This window comes from Macrobrachium rosenbergii, chromosome 20 (assembly GCF_040412425.1).
Source record: "Macrobrachium rosenbergii isolate ZJJX-2024 chromosome 20, ASM4041242v1, whole genome shotgun sequence".
Lineage (NCBI taxonomy): Eukaryota > Metazoa > Arthropoda > Malacostraca > Decapoda > Palaemonidae > Macrobrachium > Macrobrachium rosenbergii.
Window position 1 is genome coordinate 47,544,546 of NC_089760.1, and position 13,499 is coordinate 47,558,044.

The 13,499-nt window shown below is 43.5% G+C and overlaps 1 protein-coding gene and 1 non-coding gene across 3 annotated transcripts in view; both read left to right on the plus strand.

The window, feature by feature from the left end:
* Positions 1 to 13,499, plus strand: part of LOC136849338 (ubiquitin-protein ligase E3B) — a 961,194-nt gene that overhangs the window by 17,350 nt on the left and 930,345 nt on the right. The gene's annotated exons all lie outside the window — the stretch shown is intronic.
* On the plus strand, positions 10,111 to 10,183 carry TRNAK-CUU (transfer RNA lysine (anticodon CUU)). The gene has a single exon. It is a non-coding gene; the product is annotated as a tRNA-Lys (tRNA).

Consider the following 13,499-nt stretch of genomic DNA (forward strand, 5'->3'; position numbering starts at 1 on the left):
CTCTGTGAATTTTGTTGAGGTACAAATCTGTGTACAGAAAGGAACACACTACGAATCTCATATTTAGAACATACATAAGCCTCCTCGATATTCATCCGTCCTCTTTTCTTCGCCTTCAGCCGTCTACCAAGAGACTCACTGCTGCTTTCAGACGGCATATATCCTCTGTCCATTTTCCCTCTCTTTAGCAGCACCATTCCAAGCACATGATCAACTCCAGAGCTCTTGGCACCAGATTTCTGGCGCCGAATCCCTAGCTCCCAACACCTATTCCTGAGCACTCGAGATTTTCTAGCCATACTAGACCCCCACCTCTGAACGCCTAGTTCCTTTTAACAGTTTGTTTCTTTATTGCAGCAGAAGTTGTGACCTCTGGTTTTGTTCAAGACTGTTTTTTATCCCATGGCTGGATTTCAGTATCTTTTGTGGACTTTCCAAGTTCTGTGAACGTGTCGGATGTTAGTTTTGGCCAAGTACAGTTCTGCATATGTTTTCAGTCTGTTCAATGTGTCATCGAGTCCACGCTGGGCGTTATCGCAAAAGAAGTCTAAACCCCCAATGGCTATGTCTCCATGGCTGTCAAGTATCGGCTGGTCGACAACTTGTCCACTTAGCTATCCATGAGTCTGCACTATGTTCTTCGATGCTCGGTTGCAGAGACTAACAAAATAGTCTTATCGTACAGTACATTCTCCGGGCTGTTTGTATGAAGTTCTTGGTTATGTAGGATACTTCATTTTTTCTTGTCCACATACAGGCAATCCCTGGTTAACGGCGGGCTCAGTTAACAGTGATCCGGTTTTACGGCACTTGTCTAGCAACGAAAATTGGCAATTTTTGGCGCCAAAAATCGCAGATTTCCACTTGTCGGTGCCAATAATTGGGTATTGGCGCCAATACATACTAACATGGGCGATGATAACCAAAAATCGGCGCTTTTAGGCGAAGTTGCCGATTTTCGGTTTAAGCGATTTTTGGTTATCATCACACCCTCAGAACAGAACCCCCGCCGATAACCGGGGGACTGCCTGTACAGACTCCAAATACATCACAGACCCGCCTCACAAGACAGAGTCTACTAGTTCGGGAGTTGTTAGGCTTTGGCAAGCCTTCTGTTGAGTCTTCGCCCCGCACAGGGACAAGGAATCATAGCAAGACTGTTGTTTTTCCCCCAAGACTGGAATTTTCAGTTGGACCTTCGGTGGTATCTGTCTGAATTTAATCTTTCGAAGGAAGTCCTTTCTCATGAGACTAGTCTCAGACTGCTTCTCACTCCTTGTTCTAGTCGAGGGAGCCCACTCAGGGATCTGGAAATTTAAGTGATGTGTCCCCTGGAGAATGGAACCTTCACACTATACCATAAAGCTGAAAGCCTTTCGCATAAGGCTTCAGCTTCAGTCCTTCTCGACTCTCGCTCTTTCCTAGACTGCAGTATTCCTTTAGACTAGACCACAGTCCTTAATGGACACCATTCTGCAAGTTTGTGCTAACTTGGACTCTATGCTCTTCCACCATTCAACATGTTCAAGGAAAAGCTGGCCTTTTCAGACTTGTCAGAACATTACGACATCCCTCGTAACTCCATTCTGAATTGTGATTTATGGTTCCCAGTTGCTGTGATTGATTGGTGTACTCTCTCGGGATCATTCCACCTTTTGTAACTTCTCGAACAATCTCACTTTAAGAGACACTATCAAGGGTGGTACGTTCTTGCATGGACAGGCTTTGGGCTGTCCAGGTGTTTAAGAGGAAGGAGATGCTTTTTCAGAGGTGCTACTAAGACATTTGAGAGATGCAGACGGGGTTATCGAGCTATGTCTGACTCAGTAACGTGGTTGCTCGTTAACTTGGGAATTTTCAACTGAGAACGAAGACCCTTCCATGACCTGGATCTGTTCTCTCTCTCTCTCTCTCTCTCTCTCTCTCTCTCTCTCTCTCTCTCTCTCTCTCTCTCTCTCTCTCTCTCTCTCAAGAACTTAATGGAAGAGAAGATGGATTTGGCAGCTGGGGATTGTGCTCCAGGCTCCCAGGAGCACCCGTCAGCCCGAGTTTTTTTTCCTCACTTGACTTCCACCTCACCTGGTGCCAGCTACAGCCAGGTGCCAGGTCTGCCCTGAGTTTCTAGGAGCGCCCACCATCTCCCGAATTAGTTAGCTGAAGACCAGCTCTGCTGGCCCCACCTACAGCCTGGCACCAGCTCAGTACACCCAGAACATATGTTCCTCTCTTGTGATTGGACTTGTTTTCTGATGCTACTCTTGTTTCTGGAGAGCTATTAGCCTACTTTTAGTAAAAGCTAGACACGTCAGTACAACCTCTACCTCATTAGCTTTCAGGCACTGTGTGCCCCTGATGTCCAGTCTACAATCAACCTTTTCTGAGACACTCTTAGAAGTAAGAGAGTATTTTTCTCATTTTAAGGGAAGCTAAGGATGTCAGAACAGATTCTACATCATTAGCTTTCAGGCACTGTGTGCCCCTGACATCCATTCTATAATTTACCTTCTGGAAGTGTAATCGATCTTAACTCCTCGCTTTTCGAAGAAAGTTAAATCAGTGTAAGATTCTTGCAGTACCTTGCGATCATTATTAGTAACTGGCATGGCATCGCGGAAGGAAGCATAGGATTTTCTCCTACTATCTATTCACTTTGTAGTAAGGTGCCGAGACTTTTGAGAGCTGGGGGTTACAATATACCTGGAGTACCCATCACTGTCAGTGAATGGTTCATGGTCTTTATTTCAGTGCACGTGACAGTCTTATATTGGTGCTGTGCCCAGGGCAAGGGCACTTTTTAAAGTTTTGCTAGCCATCGGATAACTCCTTGAGCTGCATAACTTCCACTGATGCTTTGCTAGCCATCAGAGTACTCCTTTGCAACAAAGCTCCCACTTAAGTAGAGGCGCTCCTGGCTCTACTGCCATGCTGCTACAGGTTAATTGAGCAACATCCAGAGGCAGTTCTCTACTGCAGGCTCTCTTAACTAACAGGGAACTACAAGTATGGACTGACAGTATGCCTCCTCCCGGGTTTAGGGGTGTCTGACAGGGACTGGGTTTAGGAGAGCCAATAGAGCCGGATAGCCACCACCTCCACTACACATCCAGTAAGACGCCTTTCCAGTGGCTGTCTGTCGATACCTCAGGCCGGCAACAGACTCGACTGAGGGGGCAAATACCCGTGTGTAAGCCCCACAACCTCCCTTGGTCTTCCAGTATGTCTCCTCCCAAGTTTTGGGGAGTATGACAGGGACCTTTTTCTAGGAGAATTGAGGGATGAGTAGACACCTCCACTGCACAACACTTCACTATCACAAGATTAACACCTGTTAACCTATAACAAGACTGGCAATGGCACGAGAGGGAAGCAAGGGAGCCAGGTGTGGGAGCAAGTGGATAAAATGGGTAAGAAGGTTAGCACTAGGAGAGAGATGGCACCAGGATCTCAGTAACTGGCACCGAGTGCCCGAGAGCAGAAGCCGAGGCACCAGAGAGTGAGTCCCGAGTGCCTAAAAGTGGGTGCCGAGCCAAGAAAGCTGGCGCCGAGCATTCTGCTGGCACCAGTCAAGCCAGTAGCTCGAGTAGGAGAGCACTACTGGCTGCTCGTAGAAGGAGCTAAAAAATGTGAAAACTCTTCATGATTCCTGTCATCCTCCGAAAGCTCATCGTAACCAAAAACATTGTGCATAATTCTCTCCCACTGCATTCCTGCCCTTACACTTTTCAGTTCTCTGCAAAGGAAAGTGTAATAATATGTTCAATTAATTCTTTAAGGACAAATATACAAAATACACAGAGTACCATTATACAGATATCTCAATTTCTTTCAAATGCTAATTGAGACTTACAGATTTGCATTTCAGTACTGAAAACATCAGTCCGGTGGTGAAAACAATATTGCGTTTTTTTATGCTACTTGGAAAAGGAAAGTTAACTTTTACCAACCAAAGTTGAAGTACACAGAGCACCATCATACATACATATCTCAATACTTATCAAACATTATTTGAGACTAGTAGTATGCATTTCATTCTCAAAATATCGGTCCGCTATGGAATACAAGGTTACATTTATTACACTACTGTACTTGGAAAAGGAAAGTTGACCTTGACAGACCAAGATGAAGTTCACAGAATACCATCATATATACATATCTCAATTCCTGTTACACATTTGAGATTTGCAGTTATGCATTTCGTTAACAAAAATATTGGTCGGGTAGATAACACAATATTAAAATTTTTTTGCGCTAATTAAGAAAAAAACAGGTTTTGACATAGGAAAAATCTATTTTTGGTAGTCGTTGTTGAGTCCTCAAGGAGTCACCCCCATGGTGTGCCAGCGCTCCCATGGTGACTAGACTAGTATCAAAGAAATATTTTTCTAGCCTGGTCTTGTAGCCAGGTATTGTGTTGTAATGAAAACACTATGACACGTGATAGAGTATAATGGACTCAAAGATAAGAGGGCATTTTCCCTTATCTTCAGTGAAGCTGAACCCAGTTTTTCCTACGTCAGAACTGCAAGAAGTGACTATTGCACAATGCTGGTCAATGTAGGATTATCCCTTGCCCAAATCCCATGCCTTTTGTCAGGGAAGTGGGAGGGTTTTGAGGACTCAACAGCGACTACCAAAAATAGGTTTTTCCTACGTCAAAACCTGTTTTTTGATAGCATAGTCGCTGTCTTGTCCTCTAGGAGCTTTACAAAAGAAAGTGACAGGTGACAAAAGGCTTAAGCTCTTAAAATTTTAAATTCCAAACAACCCAAAGGAAAAAACACTTATGGTCCGAGGTCAAGCCACAAGTTTCAAGCCCCATTCCTTATTCTAAAAAACCTTTTGCGGTTTTGGAAACAAGAAATGAGAAACTAAACAAGAACTTGCATTTTTAGGGTGAAGTTCTGTAGTGACTTACCTAAGTATGCTGGGTGTGGTTGCAGTCTTTTCGTATCTTTCCCAGCAATAGTCAGCATACTCACCCGTTAGGAAGACCCCTGGTTTTCTGCTGTAGAGCCTATGGGGTCGGGACTAACCATACCACCTACTGACATGCTGTGCAGATGAATTTGTTTGAACTCATGGCAGTAATGTTTTAAGAACACTGTCTCTGATGCCCACCCTGTACTCTCAGAGATTTCTTCAAAGGAGACATTTCTGAAGAAGGCCAATGATGTACTTACTTTCCTTATGTCATGTGACCTGGGAAAGGAGTGTGGGTTTGCTTTTTTGATTAGGGACACTAAAATTATTCTTAGCCCTTGTAGAGAGAGTGGTTTATTCGTGCTAGGGTGTAGGAAAATTGGACCTTCTGGGATGTTTGCTGTGACCTCTAGGTAAACCTTGAGTGCTTGAACTAGGCATAATGTTTTGTCTGCTAAATTAAGTTTCCTTATAAGAATAGGAGATTTCCTTCTTAAAGGATCCTCATTCTTGGCCAGGAATGATGGGCCTGGGAACAATAATAATTGATTATCAACAGTTTGTGTGATATATCATCCCCGTCGAAGAGAGCCCAGTTCACTAATGCAATTAGGAAGATCGCCTTTTGTAGCTTGTGAGTTGCGGTTGTATTTGGTCCACTGAACTGAGTAGTAGATAGAAGTACAGGTACCTTGTTCAGGGACCAAGTAATTGGGAGTCTTTCGGGAGCAGGTCTTTGTAGAGCAAAAGACCGTAGAAGGGAAGTAACAACTTTTATGCTGGAGTCATCCCGAATCCATAAAGCAAGGGTTCTGATAATGATGTCTTGTATGACATGATTGGTGTAACCGCAAGGCGTTTGTCTTCAAAAAGATATATCATAAAATTTAAAAGTGTTTCTATAGAAATTTCAACTGGGCTCTCAGCATGGATATAATCTAACCATATCTTCCATACGGACTGGTATTGTCGGATAGGTGACGTCCATAACTTTTGCACTAGGTACCTAGCAGTGTTGGGTGAGTAGTTTTCACGGTGGATAATGTTTAAAAAATCCATATGTGAAGGTCTCGGCTCAGAAAGGAGGATGCGTAAATAATTTTCCCTCCTACTTTTTGGGATAGTACAGCGGACGATAGTGGAATTGATCTTTCCGCCCGCTGTTGAAGTGACAGGAACCAATGTCTGTTCGGCCAATTTGGGGCTATTAAGTAAACTGTTCCTTTGAAGGTTAGGCGTTTGCTCAAAACCTTCGAAATCTGGGACAATGGCGGAAAAGGATATATCGTCCTCCAGTTGTTCCAGTCTTGTAGGAGGGCATCTCTTGCTATTGCTTGATTGTCCAAGTTCGGAGATACATATACTGGAAGTTTGTGGTTCTTGTATGTGGCGAACAGGTCCACTTCCGGTTGTGGAAGCATGTTGGCTATTGTTTGGAAAGAGTGGTTCTCCAACATCCACTCTGTTGAGGCTGTCGTTTTCCTCGATAGAGGGTCTGCTATTACATTGAGAGACCCTGTGAGGTGAATTGCAGACAGGTGCCACTTCTTTACTTGTGCCATCCGAAGGATGGCTAGCATTACCATGTTGAGAGGAGGTGAACGTGATCCCGATCTCTTGATGCAGGACATTGCAGTCGTTTTGTCTAGAACCAACAGAATATGTGTCTCTTCTGGAGGTTTGAGTTTTTTGAGAGACAAAAAGACAGCCATCAGTTCCAGGAAATTGATATGACACTTCCTCAGAGTAACTGACCACCTCCCTGCCACCTGACGATCCTCCCAATGTCCTCCCCAACCTGTCAATGAGTCATCTGTGTGTATTATCACTCTTACAGATGGAGGAGTCAGGGTGACCTGTTTCGCCAGAGATTCCTTCCGGGTCCAAGGCTGAAGTATCTCCCCGACTTTTTGATTCTTTTGGTGAGATTTGTCTTGCAGCTTTTGTCTTGCGTGCGACAGCCAAAATTTGTTCAAGTTTTTCAATTGCAATCTGAGTATTGGATCTATTACGGATGCAAATTGCAGTAGACCCATCATGCGTTCTAATTGCCGTCTTGAAACTCTGGGCTGGTCTAGGAACCTTTTGAGGTCTTTCCTTATCCTGCTCTGAGTTTTGATGGGGAGAGACAACAGGCCCTGAAGAGTATCCCAACACAGTCCCAACCACTGAAAGCGTCTGCTGGGTGTGAGACGGGATTTTTCCCAATTTATTAGGAGACCTTTTGACTGGAGTCTGTTGATCACTGCTCTTAAGTTTTTTAGGCATTCTTTTCTTGTGGCCCCCCAGATTAACCAGTCGTCTAGGTAAGGTATTAGTTGTATTCTTCCCTTCCTGAGTTCCTGGACGACTACCGTTGCTAGTTTTGTAAAAATTCTTGGGGCAATGTTTAGTCCAAAGGTCATGAGTTTGAGCCTGTACGTCTCTTTCCCTATCCGTAACCCTAGGAAGGGGCGAAAGGGAGCAGGAATAGGGACGTGCCAGTATGCATCTTTTAGATCTATAGAAACTGTCCAACTCCTTTTTGGAATGACTGAACGTACTTAGGCAATGGTAGTCATCCGAAACTTTTGGCAAAGAATGTACTTGTTGTGGCGGAATTCACACCCACAAACAACACAACACGCAACACTCACCCTGATCTTCGGTTGCTGGAGATGGATAAGGTCCACGGTCGCCAATCACAGCACACAACCACAAAACAAAAACTTAAACCGACCCTCCACCAACAACGAACAAAAAAAAAAAAAAGAAGAGACATGAACCATTAATGCTGGTACCAAAAAAAAACAGATGAACTCCCGTTCACTTTCAAGGTTGGACCTCAACTGCCCAAGACTTCCCAAAACCAAAAACTCCCGACAGACCGACAGACAGACAGACAGCGCCATAAAAACGAACTCCAACAACAGAACCACTCACAACAACAATTACACACTCTCTCTCTCTCTCTCTCTCTCTCTCTCTCTCTCTCTCTCTCTCTCTCTCTCTCTCTCTCTCTCTCACAAAACGTTGGGAAATGCTAAATAAAAACAAATTTCTTCATCCCTCTATATTTCTCCCCCCTTTTAGCATTTCCCAACCAACACCTTTCACACCTCTTTCAAATCGCCTTACGCAACACCCACGGATGCTCACTAGCAGGTCCTCTAGATCGCGTTCGCGGGCACGCAATCATTCTCTCAGACTCGCTCTCTCTTCCAGCAACATTCAGATTTACATTTTCTCCTCCATTCTCTCTCAGATTCACGCTATCTTCTTCACTATTACCACTCTCAATTTCATCCACAATCTCATCTATACCCTCTAACTCGTTCCCAAATACCTCCCCCAATTCTTCAACTAACCCATCCCATTCGCTCATTGACCTTTCCAATTCTTGCAACGATTCATTCATGCTTTCAATCACTCGTATATTACTGCTACGCTCTCTTACTCTTACACTTTCGCTCACCTCCAACCGTTCACTAACCCCTACACGTTCAGTCAACTCAGTTATATCAAACCCGCATATGCTATACGTTCTATTCATACCATCCCATTCATCTGTATTACACGCTTTATCATTCATTTCCACTTTGGCACTCACACCCCTATCACACAACTTACGACCATTCAGTTTACTTACGTTCTTCCCTTTCTTACGTTTTCTACCATACTCTATCAAAACAAATTGCTTTATGCACTCGTCAGTCTTTCCAGCAAAGCCTCCCTCATGCAACAACCCTCACGCATACATGCATCACACGCACCGCTTGCATCCTGGAGGATCCACCCATTTGAACCCCTTCACACTCAGTTTCCCGAATTCGCTGTCACAGTCACCCTCTTTCGTCTACATACACTTGATACATGCCCTTCCATTCCACATTCGTCACACTTCGCTCTCGGTTCTGAACACATTCTCGCATAATGCCCATTCTTACCACAGTTGCCACATATTACATTCACTCGGGTACCCCTACAACCATTAGCAATATGACCCACCTGTCCGCACCTGTAGCATTTAACCCCCCTATCTTTCGTACACTCCCTTACCAAATGTCCCGGTTTCCCACACCCGAAACACGCTCCCAAAGCCCACCTACACTCATTCTTTGTATGTCCTTCCTTTCCACATCTAAAACACTTCGCTTGGCTTCCACTCACCGACCTTCCCCTTTGTACACTACTATCCCTAACCCGTCCAACCCGTTGTTCCCTTACAAACCCACCATTCATCCTCACTGGCACCTCCACATTACTTGCTCTTACACTCCTATCTATTACACTATCGGCCATTCTCATAGGGCCCCTCAACACTGCATCCCTAAAGCTTCCAAACTCTGGCACTCTCTCATCTACCCCAGCCCTTACACTTACACTTCTGCTCTCTTTATAACCCTGTCAAGCTCATAATCTTCTACAATTTCAAGATTTCTCCCCAAGTCAACCTTTCATTCGTCCATCTTTTCTTCTCCTTCCGCTTCAAGTTCACAAATTCTCTAACTCCATCTGGCACTGTCCCTAACAACTTCCTTACTAACTCCTTACTTTCATCTATCCCATCATCCCCAAACTTCTTCCTTGCCAACGTCTCCAGCCTACAAGCATATAGTGACAAGGTTTCCCAGCTTTCATTCTTGCCTCATCAAATTCATTCTTCCTCTTATACTTAACACTCGCTTTCATACGCCTCGCTTGCTCAACTAGTCTAGCTTTCACCTTGTCATACTCAACATCTCCCACACTCATAATAACCCTATACATATCAAGCAAAAACCCAGTTAAATATTCTCCTAATTCTCGTGCCCACACTCTCTTACTTTCCCCATACTTATCCTGACAAAACCTTTCATACTCCCTAAAGAAATCATGCACATCCCTACTTCCATACTCATTATACCTTTCACACCGGGTACCTCCCTCACATACATAGCCTTTCTCACTTCTTCCTCACTTTCACTCTCACTTTCGCTACTTTCACTCTGTCCTTTCATACCCTCTTCCGAATACAAAGAGTCCACTTCCGCACTTACATTCATCTTACTCATTACACTCTTCTTCCCCTCTTTTATCCACTTTTATCCACTCACCTCCATCCACCTCACTATCACTACTGCCTTCACCCTCTCCCTTCTTTCCTGCCTTTCCCACTTCCTTACCCTTCTTACCAATTTCCTTTCCCTTTCCCTTCTTCCCTTTTTCTTCCCCTGACTAGCTCAGTCGGTAGAGCACGAGACTCTTAATCTCGGGGTCGTGGGTTCGAGCCCCACGTTGGGCGCCAAATATTATGTGGTGGAATTCACACCCACAAACAACACAACACGCAACACTCACCCTGATCTTCGGTTGCTGGAGATGGATAAGGTCCACGGTCGCCAATCACAGCACACAACCACAAAACAAAAACTTAAACCGACCCTCCACCAACAACGAACAAACAAAAAAAAGAAGAGACATGAACCATTAATGCTGGTACCAAAAAAACAGACGAACTCCCCGTTCACTTTCAAGGTTGGACCTCAACTGCCCAAGACTTCCCCAAAACCGAAAAACTCCCGACAGACCGACAGACAGACAGACAGCGCCATAAAAACGAACTCCAACAACAGAACCACTCACAACAACAATTACACACTCTCTCTCTCTCTCTCTCTCTCTCTCTCTCTCTCTCTCTCTCTCTCTCTCTCTCTCTCTCTCTCTCTCTCTCACAAAACGTTGGGAAATGCTAAATAAAAACAAATTTCTTCATCCCTCTATATTGTTCAATGTTGATAGGTCGAGGATCACTTTTTTTTCGGAGGAATCCTTTTTGGGAACACTGAAGAGACGTACCTGGTGGCGAATATACGCATGTTTCTCAATGGCACTTTTTAATAGGGCCTTCTGCACATAATCTTCTAGAGAGGGGTTTGATGCTTGAAAGAACCCCTTTAAAGGCGGGGGAGGGTGGGACCATTTCCACCCCAGTCCGTTGAGAATAATGCTGTCCCCAAGGAGAAGACTTCCATTCCTGGTGGTGTCTTTGGAGTTGACCCCCGACCAAACAATTCCTATTGATATCCCCCTCTTCCTCTACCTTTTCCTTTGATGGGCATTCCAGGCGTTGCTTTTCCTTTTCCTTTGTAAGATGGTTTTTGGACCTTATGAAAAGGATGTCCTTGCTTATGTGGCTGTTGCCGTCCTTTTGAAGGGGGTTGTCCTTTCTGGCTACCTACCTGTTTATGAGGAAAAGATTTGGAGGTGATTGCAGGCTTGTATGATTTTTGATCAAAACGAGCCTTTTTTGAGTTGGGTAAAGGGAAATTTCTGGGTTTTTTGTTTCCCAGTTTCTCCTTTTCCCAGAAGAGCATACACTACAATTTTGTTGTCGTGCTTGCTCATTGACTTGTGTTACCTGAATCCTCAAACAGGTCCCTACAGAAGGGATTAGACTGTAATAAGGCAGTTACATTAGGAAGTGAGTTGTTGGAGCCTTCCAATGTTTCCATTCGCACTTTTAAGCGCCAGTCTAAAAAGTCGTAGAATGCTTCCCATAGGGTTCTCATAAGACTTTTAGCCACAGCAGCAAAAAGTGTCCTTGAGTCCTCTGGAAGCCTTTTGGTGGCGGCTTCTAGCAAGATGGAAGAAGTCAAGATACTAAGGAGAAGAGTCCTAGCACGGAATTCTGATGAAGCTGTCTCATCTGAGATTCTTCTCATAGGAGTCCCAAATTGTTGAGTAGCAACATCCAAGGGGAGCTTTTTCCTTTCAAAAGGGAGTTGAAGTGTTGCCCACTCCTTGGTGGAATTTTTCGAAACTGGGAGGACTGTGACAAATGGTTTTAGTTTTGCCATTGCTCCTGTTTTCTAGTTATTACATAATTCTGGAAGTTTGTCTTCACATGGTTAATTATTTTAAAGGTGAAGGGACAGAAGGCTGGAGGTATTTGGTGAGCTAGTTGAGTTTTATTCATGATGGGAGTATAGATCCACCTACCGTTGATCTGGCAAAGGGCATCATCAACAGCTTTTAATGCTGTATTCCCACATAAGAAAACTGTTTCCTTTTGAGGTTTCTCCATGTCCATTAAAGATGGAATCAGGCGCCATTCTGTATTAGGGAATGCTGCCCTGTCTCTAAACTCCACATGTACAACTTCAGTCATGGTTTTTCTCTCGTTAATAAGATACTTACCATCAGGAGAGAAAATACCCATTGAAGCGTCTTGCCAAGGGTTGTTAGCATCATCATCAGGGGAGAATGTTGGAGCCCCTGTTGTGTTCTGACCTGAAGCTTTATAATTAGCCCTGGATCTTGTTTGGGTCAGAGTTTGTTTCCACTCTCCCTTTTTGATTGCAGGATGCAGTACTTTTACACTTTGGAGTGTACATCACTGACTTTATTTCTTTAATTTCCTGTTCGGAATCATGCAAAATGTCCATTATGCATTGCCGTTCTGTGGCAAGGGCATCTTTGATGTTGCTCATTTTTGTCTGATACTCAGCCGCGCTGTTTCTAAATTAACAGTCGGAACGTTCTCTTGAGGGGTTTCCACTAAATCTGGGTAGGCTATTGTCTGTTCTAAGTTTATATCACCTGTAAGGGTATATGCTTCATAAGACCTTACTAATGTTATTGACCCTAGAATACTGTTTATATGCACTACTGGGCTTATTCTTTCTTAGCCTAGTTAGGGTATTAGCTGATCCAGACTTTTATAGATTACAAATATATAGGCTATATAAACTTAGCAATTTGCTAATAAGTAAGCACAGTTAGGCTACTATGTTTGTCTAGCCCAGGTTTGTATCCAATCCTAGGTTATTTGGTCTATTATAACATATAGTAGGCCAATAATGTATACTCTTATAGCTAGGTTATCACTTACTCTAATCTAGGATACTGCCTAATATGGGCTAATTATTTCACATGGGTATGGTTACATAAAATACAAATGCCTTAGTATGTGGCCTTGAGGCTAGGCTACCATCCCATCTTGCACAGGTTACTATTTTCATCTAGTTCTAGATTATCATCTAGTATAGTGATTGTCCAGTAATGGGGTGTTTTTGTAAGTTTAACTTAAACTAATATAGCTACTGCCTATTCCTAGATTATATAGATCATACGCAAGTACTGAGGTTATACAGACAGGAAAATTTTTAGTTTCCTGTTTACCGAATTCTAGGATCCTTGGTGTAAACTGGGCTGTTGCCTAGTTCCATAAAAGAATGTTTTAAAAGGCTCTTACTTACCTTAAATTGGGTTACTATCTAACCCAGGTTATTTAAATCACCTTTAGGATATATAATCCTAGTATATAGGCTACGGGCAACATCTACTACATTTACATTATTCTGACTGAATTTGTTAGGCTACCGTCTCATGTAGGCTACTGCCTAGGCTATTGTGGACACCGTTATCTGAAAGGATTATCTAAATTAATACTAAATTGTGGAACATTTCTTTAGTTTCACATTTTAAACTGAATGATCAAAACATCAAATTTTTAGAGCTTTTGCAAATAACAGAGATCATGAGAGGGCACCAGCCATGTGCTCTGAAGACACCTACCATGTGCTCTGAAAACAAAGTTCAGTTTTTGGGATTCCATA